Source organism: Wyeomyia smithii, chromosome 2 (assembly GCF_029784165.1).
Source record: "Wyeomyia smithii strain HCP4-BCI-WySm-NY-G18 chromosome 2, ASM2978416v1, whole genome shotgun sequence".
Lineage (NCBI taxonomy): Eukaryota > Metazoa > Arthropoda > Insecta > Diptera > Culicidae > Wyeomyia > Wyeomyia smithii.
Window position 1 is genome coordinate 137,086,455 of NC_073695.1, and position 10,188 is coordinate 137,096,642.

The following is a 10,188-nucleotide window of genomic DNA, read 5'->3' on the forward strand; positions in this document are numbered from 1 at the left end:
TCACTTCCGGTATCCGGCGAACAGCTAAAATCGACCAAATATCACCTAATATGGATACTGTCGGAATCGGGATGCTGTCCAGAGACCTCAAAACGACATCAGACGAACCGGAAGTCACCACGTTGAATTTCAAAATAGCGTGTGAAATTGATTCCCGGCCTCTAAGCCTGTTATTCGGCCATTTTTAAATCTCTTCCAAAAACCGGAAATCGAGCAAGTCATCGTATGCTCGAATCTCGACTGACATAGTTATTGAGATATGAAACTTATAAACGTTCGCTGGCAAAAATTATTTTCGATTTCACACTATCTTGTAACTAAAGACAATTTTGCTCTGGGAAAATGTTCATTTTTCTTCTCCCGATTGAATCCGTTTCCGTTTCCGCTTTTCCAGTCTTTTTTGTGCTCTGAATTAGTATGTTCAGAGAGAGACTTTACAGCGAGGAAAACATTCTGCAAACATTTTTCAAATAATCGAATTTTATGTTGTTGTAATCAAAAGGCTATCTAATCAATATCTAGTAGAACCTGCCATACAAATATACTTTTTAGCGATTGGATAAGAGTGAGAAAATAAACCAAATATTTCATATTTGTTGTAAACCAATTTGAAATGTCTTATTCAACTTATGCCAATTTTTATGAATAACACTAGCATAGGTATAATCTGTACTCGGTTATTTTCACAAACCACCAGAAAAATTAACAAGAATTAAAAGAAAACTAGTAATCACAGTTATTGGCGTCGAAAAATATCCTTGGCGGAGCACCGATTTAGAATCACCTATGGCGGTGGCGCACAAGACTTATCACGTCTCTTACGTACAAAAGAGAAAATTTGCTTTGAATCACTAAGTAGGTACTAGTACACTTTAGTTGATTTGTTTACGTGTATTTTAAATAAGGGCCCTTTATTTTCGCGCGGATTCTTTATGCGCGGATTTTTATGGATGTATGCGTTTTTTGTACGCGGAGTTTTTGTGCGTTACGTATCTTCCGCTTAAAGAGCGAATTGAGTACATCGATCATACATTTTTAAAATAATAACTTCCATTTTACAATTTTGAAAAGCCCCCATGATCAAAATTCTGCCTACGCCCATGTCATGACACAAGTGTTCTTCACATCGGTTTATTTTTTAACTGGCGCTGGAACGCAATAAACAAAAATTGCTGTTATCTGGTCAAATCTGTATGACGTACAAGATAGAGACCAAACTGATGTTTCTTCGCAACAGTGTACGCTACAGCGCCGCGCACGGGAGAATGTACACGAGAGCGCAAGAGAGCAACTTTTTGAAAGAGAATGTAACGCACTCGCACTTTGTCTATCAAGCACTAGCGCACACTCTCGAGCGGCATATTTATCACCAAGGGACGATCCATTAATGATGTCACGCAAAATTTGGAAAAAATTAACCCCCCCCCCCCTGTCACAAGTTGTCACAACTTCTATGACCCCCCCCCCCTTAATTACGTCACTTTTTTATACCCCCTCTTTGGTGATAATTGATTGAAAATCGAGAAATTTGTTAGGAATGTATTTTTTGCTTAATAAGAACGATTTTACTGAAAGAAAAACTGAAACTAAAAGGAAAAGAAAATTATAGAAGATAACTAGAAAAGGCGTTTAGTTTTTAGTCCAAGGATGCTGCTGATGGAGTCGCATATCGACGACATAGAAAGCCGAGACATTAACTGCAGCATCATTGCTGATTTTTGAAAAACCATCAATATTTAGTTCCTCTTCTTCAATCAATTCGCAATCCAAATCTTCTCCACATGTTACAATAACCAAGCATTTTTATTTACGTTTTGTCACAATTTTTGTATTGATTGGATTGAGACACTAAAAATTAATGAAATTGCGCTGTCATTCAGAAATGAACATGCACGGTAAAACAGAATTGAAGAACATTACGCTTTTTTAGCGAGAAAAAAAATTGTCATTTTTTTTATCTAAAGCAAATCTTAAGCAAAAAAAGGGATCGTAGAACTATAAATGAATGATGCAAATATTATAAATAGTTCTGAGTTGATCTCTGTGGTTAGGTATGTGACTTTTTTATTTATTTTTTTAGTTGAAATGTGATGTCACACTCAAGCTAACCCCCCCTCCCCCATATGTCACAATAATTGAACCCCCTCCCCCCCCCCTAAACGCGTGACATCATTAATGATGGTCCCAAAGGAAAAAAGTTTCTTTCTCAGTGTGGTGAGTTATGCTCTGTCTCCTCTTTGTTCGTACGATTTTTGCACGTCAGTGGATCGCCTGTATGAAATGCCAACTCTGGTGCATATGATTTACGGTTGAAAGTTGAAAATGTCATTCGCACGCCCAGAAACCTGATCCAAACAAACTCATGTAATTGGTTAAGATTGGTCGTAAATCATCTCAAAACTATTGTAGTACAAGCGACGATACTTGAAGGCAAATTCAAAGGTAAGGATTTGACTTTGAGTTTAAACGTAATGTTTGGATTTGATATATCTATTTGAAAATGGCAAAGTCAATCTTTGAAACTGTTAGGAATACGTTTAGAATTCCCATGCTTTTCACACGTCCTGTAATATATTGGAAAGTCCTCCTGTTTGTTTATTCTTTAAAAAGGACATTCCCGTTCCAACTGAACAATTTCAATTTGTTTTTTCTATGTGAACTTAAAACACTGGTTTTTTGTGTGAGCAGAAGAAATTGTTTCTTTTGAGTAACTAATGTTATTTGAAATGAAAATATGTGGAATCGCAAACGTTCAAGATTAAATAAAAATAAAATAGGTGGGACAAAGTCTGCCGTGTCAGCTAGTAACCCATAAACTAAAAATCCGATTACAATAAAAATCAATAGAGTTTTATGAGGCAACTAGACCTTTCATTTGAGAATAATTTTATGAAAACAGGTCCAGCCATCTCTAAACAATTCTAGTGAGATTGAAAAGTGGCAAATACACACACATACAAAAAAGGCTAAGCTCGTCGAAATGAGTCGAGTGATATATGCCATTTGGTCCTTTGCAGCACTTTTATACCTTCCGTTTTCGCATATATCAAGATGGCTTGACAAAAATTTTTTTTTTAATTCCTTTCTCTCTAATGTTTAGTGGTTAATTTGTGAGTTCGAAATCCAATTTGTGGTAATTTGTGGTTAAGTGGTTTCCGAGAAATTCTCAAAAAACTGAGTCAAGCCATCTTGAAACATGGTTTTGCTTCAAATGAATCGGACGACGATGATATATATATATCAATCGAAAGCTCTTAATTTGTGGTAATTTTAAGGTCATAGTTATTAGTGTTTGTACAGTCATGTGTGTTTTATTATTCACGTAGTTCTAGGTTTTGTTTATTTGTTCGTGTCTGTCACTGCTATACTGAGCGTGCGTGTGGGGAATATGGTAAATATCGAGATTCGGGGAACTAAGCCAACCCAATTGCTATTTCAGGTAGCCAACCAGACGCGAAATAAATGTGTGTAAATTTGTTGGTAAAAAGGATACCGGTAACGAAAATGTACTTTCAAAGGAAAGCAATCCAAATTCGACGGATTCAGAACCAGTAGCAGAGCCGGATTCAAGATTGTGGGGGTCCGGGGCCCAGTCTTGTGTGGGGGCCACAGAATAAACTTTATTCATCTTTGAAAACTTAACAAAAGTTTGTCAGAAATTTTCAGAACATCTTTTTATAAGGTGTCTTCGCTGAAAAATTATCAATTATATAATCAACACTCAATTCGCAAATTCACAATGCCAAATCTGACAGCCTCGCTTTTTTCATACGCAACTTATTTTTAATTAGTTTTATCTTCGAAAAAAGACGGCTCCCCCAGTTGCGTTCGAAACCATTAGACTCAAATAAATACGCAATGCAATTTTAGTTTAGCATGCAATACGCAAGTTTGCTATTCAAATTCAAATTCTTCAAATGTAATTCAAAGGAAATATTCACTAGACTCTGAAACTACTTATAGAAAGCTAGTTTGATTATTGGGAGCCATAAATTATTAATTGAGACATGTTTATTTTTTCTTGACTTGTAGTGACCTCAAAATGTGTACCAAACCAAGGAGGACGCTTCAAAATCATTTTCATAATTTTATTTTGAATCCTTTGGAGCGTTTTCTTTCTTGTTGAACAGCAACTTGACCAGATCGGTACAGCATAAAGCATTGCTGGTCTAAAAATTTGTTTGTAAATCAAAAGTTTGTTTTTTAAACAAAGTTTAGAATTCCTGTTAATGAGAGGATATAAACATCTCGTATATTTGATGCACTTGGCTTGTATACTCTCAATGTGCTCTTTGAAAATAGGTTTTGACGTAGAACTACGTTTTTCTTTAGCCTACCACATAGGGATGTAAATAGGAAAACTATTAACGAAAAGGGGACGAAATATGTCCCTTTTTAAATGCTCATAAATCGGTTTGTTTTCAACCGATTTCCTTCATTTTGGCAGTAATTGTTTGGAAAATTATACACGCATCCACCCAAATGTAGAAAATTGTTGATTGATTATGCAAACTATTGTACTATTGATAATTGTCAAGCCTTGTTTAAACAAAAATTACGTCCTCTGATTGGTCGTTATATGATTGCTTCCCCAGCAAGGTCGACAGAATCATATACCTTGCAATTGAAAGCATGCTATATAGGAGCCTGTTTCAGCCGAAGCCGCTCATAATAGTTCTGGACAGCGACAAGTTGTCAACAGCAGTCGTCCTTCCTTAGCAGCAGCACTAGCCCTGTGGTTGGTCACCACGTCTCAGGAGCAGCGCGGTTCTTCTCAGCGTGTGTCGCCAGACTGCCATTATTCCCCCGTGTTAGGGCAGCATGAAGATCGTCATCACCAAATCCAAATTTGAACAGCAAAATGCCTTTTTTCAAGGCAAAAAAACAAGTCATTGAAAGTTAATAATTTTTGACAACGTAAGCAAGCATTCTGTGCAGATTCTAGCAGTTACATCTGTCGCGGCCGTCTAATTTACAGAAGGTGAAATAGCTTCCACAGTGCATGTTGTCCGTGTATCTTAACTCCCCCATTGTTGGGGCAGCACAAAGGTTGCGATCAGCAACCGATTTTGAACAGCAAAATGCCTTTTTTCAAGGCAAATAAACAAGTAATTGAAGGGTGAAAATTTCCTAGCATCAACACAAGCAAACATTCTTCGCGGGATCCTAGCAATCAAATTCTGTTGTAGTTTATTCAGTTAATACCCCCACTGTTGGGACAGCACAAAGGCTGCGATCAACATAACCGATTTTGAATAACAAACTGCCCTGTTAGAACGCATTCACAAAGGCAGTTAATTCGAATATGCAGAGCTAATATGAAGTCGATTCAGTCAATCAGCATTAACAGAATTTCGTCGTCTCCCAGCTGCCAAGTTGCAACATGATGCAACACGCAACAACGAGCAAACGAAATCGCTTGATGTTATAAACCGCAATAAAATACGGGTTAAAACCGTTGCGTGTGTGAGAGCACCATCGGTGTTTATTCGCTGGAAACAAATATCGAATGCGAATTGTGGAATAATTCGTCTAAAGAATATTAGAGAATTAGACAACTGAACTGAAGGGCGTGGCCTATTACGTAGCACCCTTCGGCTATAAAAAAGTGTTTCTGGGAAAACTAGCTACATTCATTAGTCGGAAGGTGAACTGGATGGACCGTCCACAACGTTGACAGCAGTAGCAGCAGATATCGGCACTCAGCAATTGCAGTAACAGACCATAGCAGCGGGTCGCGCCTGTGGCTGCCTTCAAATTAAGCACTTGCCCTGTGGTTGGTCACCATATCTCAGGAGCAGCGCGGTTCTTCTCGTTTCTCAGCGTGTGTCGTCAGACTGCCGTTATTGCCCCACTACTGAGGCAGCATAAATGTTGCCATCAGCAAATCCAATTTTGAGCAGCAAAATGCTTTTCTCAAGGCAAATAAACATATATTTGAAGGTTAATAATTTTTTGACAACTCAAGCGAGCAATCTGTGCTGGATAGTAGCAATTTAAATCTGCAGTAGCCGTCTAATTTACAGAATGTGACACAGCTTTTACAGCTCGTGTTTTCAGAGTCTTTATTACCCCACTGTTGAGGCAGCACAAAGCAAGCATTAGTAGACTTTGACTCATTAATGAAACACCTACAACAATGCATTTGTTAATAGTGTGCGTAGTTCTACGTCAGTTATGCGGTCGTGTCTTGGATACAACCTCCTACTTTTTTATCACAAATTAGTCCCAAGTACTTAACCATGTCAGACCAACTTAAAATAACCCCATTCATCTTGACAACGTGATTATTGTTTGGCTTGAGGAAAGAAGCCCTAGGCTTATGCGGAAAAATTATCATTTGAGTTTTAGAAGCATTGGGAGAGATTTTCCACTTTTGCAAGTAGGAAGAAAAAATATCTAAACTTTTCTGCAATCGACTGCATATGACACGAAGACTTTTTCCTTTTACGGAAATGCTTGTGTCATCGCAGAACAATGACTTTGTGCATCCTGGAGGCAAATCAGGAAGATCTGAAGTGAATATGTTGTACAGGACTGGACCCAAGACTGAACCTTGAGGTACACCTGCTCTGACAGGAAATCTATCAGATTTTGAATTCTGATAGACAACCTGCAGAGTTCGATCAGTAAGATAATTTTTTAAAATTTTGATTAGAAAAATTGGAAAATTAAAAGTTTACAATTTCGCAATCAAACCTTTATGTGCGCGCTGGTTCGATTCAAATGGTGTGTTAGTATGTGTCATTCCAAGAGAATCCGAGGTGAACTCTCATGGAGGTAGTTGTTATATTGGTGCTCGCGAAAAAATAACACTGACGGAAAGTTTCAGTTTGATATGGTCTGTACAAATGTTCTTGCTGAAAATCTAAATTTGAATCTCATTTTGATAGAGAAAAAAACTTTTTCTCGATTTGTGGGGGCCCCAAGTATGGGGCCCGGGGCCATTCCCCCTCGGCTCTCCCCTTGAATCCGGCTCTGAGTATAGCAGTGACAAACACCGCAAACAACCAACGCCACTAGCGGCCAGCAGCGTCAACAACAAATAAACAAAACGTAGAACTACGTGAACAATAAAACACAAATCTACGTACAAACACTAGTAATTATGACCTTAAAATTACATTTTCGTAAACCACAAATTAAGAGCTTTCGATTGATGTATATATCATCGTTGTCAGATTCATTTGAAGCAAAATCATGTTTCAAGATGGCTTGACTCAGTTTTTTGAAAATTTCTCGGGCACCACTTAACCACAAATACCACAAATTTGTATTTCGAACTCACAAATTAACCACTAAATATTGGTGATAAAAGAATTAAAAAAAAAATTGTCAAGCCATATTGATATATGCTCCGTTTTCGCCAGTGATTGCTATACCTTTCCAGGAGAAAGGCAAAAATAATATATAAATTTAAATTTGGATTCATTTCATTTTCATTTTTATTTTGCGGTAGGTGTAAATCTGTGAATGATAAAACCTCTCAACGATATCAAACTCATGTTGTCGTGTAAGAGGTAGGGCGTTGTTAAAAAAAGGATGTTCAGTAGTGTGCTTATGTCAATAAAAAAAATGCTAAGGCGCGGTTTTATATGATTTTGACTACTCAATAGTATAAAGATAGATAAACTAAGGCGGGATACAAAGAGAGAGGGAAATAGGACAAGTCAGCGAGGATATATAGACATATAGACATGTCATGCTTAATACATTTACTACGCTTCCACTGGTAATGTTTTATAGTCGTTTGGTCAGGTAATTTTCTTTTTCTATAGTTTGTCCAAAAATCCTTCAAAGATTAAGGAGTCGTCGCTTGATAGACCTTATTCATCAGAACACGTATACATTAGGGTGTCCCAAAAAATCGATATTAAAAAAAGTCAGGTGCTCAGCCCTGAATTGAAAGATAATGTTATTTATAGCATTTTTGTAGAACATTTCGACTTTCTAAAAAATTGTTTTCAGGTTGCCCAAACGTGATTTATGAAAAAATGACTTTTTCAGCTACACACTCTTTTGCACTTTTTTCAATTCTGTTCATTTCCTAAATTTTTCCATATATTTTTTTTATTTTTGTGGGGTTGTTTTTGAATATTTTGCATGGTTCAGTTCAGCATTGCATTCAGTTTTTTGACTCCCAGAGCCCATGAAACACAATAAAAAATATATTTTTTCTAATAATTTTTAGATAAAACCCTTCAAAACACAAATAAAAAAAATTTTTGATCATGGACTGAAATTTTCATTGCAAAGCGGGATTTACGACGAAAATTTAAATGAAAAAAGATACTTGATATCTTATCGGAGAACTGAGTTTGGTATTTTTCTATGTAATGGAAAACTATGCATTTTAACAAATATGTTAAATAACTGTTTTATTTTGGGAGATAAAAATAACAATGTTCAGAAAACAGATGCAATTTTAGATGGTAGATAACTTAGTAGAAGATTTAAAAATTCGGAAAAATCCACGAAAAAAGTTAGAACGAAAATTGTGATTTTTAGTGCTTTCTAATAGAAAACTCAATGTTGCTCGTAATATGTAAGAGATAAAAACATGATGTCTTCGGTAAAGTTTCTTGTTTTAAGATAACCTAAAACTTCGTCGAAGACACCTTGCGTCTATCTTATTCTGAATAAAAAGTAAATTTTTTATCTCACTCAATGGTGGATTAATCACCCATCTTTCTACATTTAAAGATGCATTTTTGAATATCCTGAAACTTCCCCGAACATACCATATGGCTATAATCAATATTTGAATCACTATTTAGGAAATTATGCGCACAAACGGCAAAATAAAACACTGTGCAATGGAGATATTGAGCGTTAGTGGCATTTTAAATTGGTCTGACAAGGTTAAGTACTTGGGACTAATTTATGATAAAAAACTTATTTTCAAAGAGCACATTGAGAGTATACAAGCCAAGTGCATCAAATATACGAGATGTTTATATCCTCTCATTAACAGGAATTCTAAACTTTGTTTAAAGAACAAACTTTTGATTTACAAACAAATTTTTAGACCAGCAATGCTTTATGCTGTACCGATCTGGTCAAGTTGCTGTTCAACAAGGAAGAAAGCGCTCCAAAGGATTCAGAATAAAATTCTGAAAATGATTTTGAAGCGTCCTCCTTGGTTTGGTACACTCGAGTTACATAGACTTACTGGTGTTGAACCATTAGAAGCTATGTCAAATAAAATTAATAACAATTATCGACATAAATCGTTGCAATCCTCAATTGCTACGATAAGCTCTCTTTATAGCCAATAAGTTAGCAATTAAGTTAGTTTTTTTTTTTTATATGCCCAGCTGTAGCGTTAATACGCTGGAATCTAAGGCTGGGACTTTGAGCGGAATCTAACAGCATTACAGAAGAACGTAGCCATGTTGCTTACTTCGACACTGCAGCCTTACGGCTATCTGATAGATTCCAAGTTTGGTTTCGGATTGTTTCATTGGTTACTGTTGCACTAGGCCCAAGTTATATAATGAATGTAAGGTCAAAACCTCCAGGAGCAATTCAACCTGACAAGACCAAAGTCACAGATGAACAAATTTACTCTGGACTGGAGGTTCCAACGGTAAATATATGATTTGAATGGAGAACGTACCTGTTATCACCGGTTCATATTACCGATTTTACCTTACATACCACAGTAGTGTTGGCTATACCTTTCCAAGCCATCCAACCGTTGGTACTTAAGTCGGCAGTCTTCCTCGTGTTCTTGGTCGTTCCTCCTCACGTCTGCTACCTTTATTCATGCCGTCATCTGTCCTCGATCGCTCTCTTTGACATGTCCCATGCAAGACCGTTCGCGTTCCTGCCCAATGTCACGTACCTGGTTCTTTTCGTTGTTCTACTGCGGCAATTTTCATCTCGCAGCCGCAGAACGATAAAAAAAAGAGAGAAGGGAGTGGATTAACAACAAAACCAAACAGTACAATCAACACACATCCACATTTACGCTGTCAACATATTTTAAACCCTTTAACCACCCATAGACGCAAGAGAGTCATTCTAGCAGAAAAAGGGAAAAACGTACAACAGATAACGAATTTCTTTATTCCACTGGGTCAGAGCACACCCGCCCCTGGAATAAAGAAACGACCCCGTAACTCACGACGCGAGCAAGAAAGACATGCCAGAGAGCTGTCGACGTTCAATGCATGGGGCATTGGT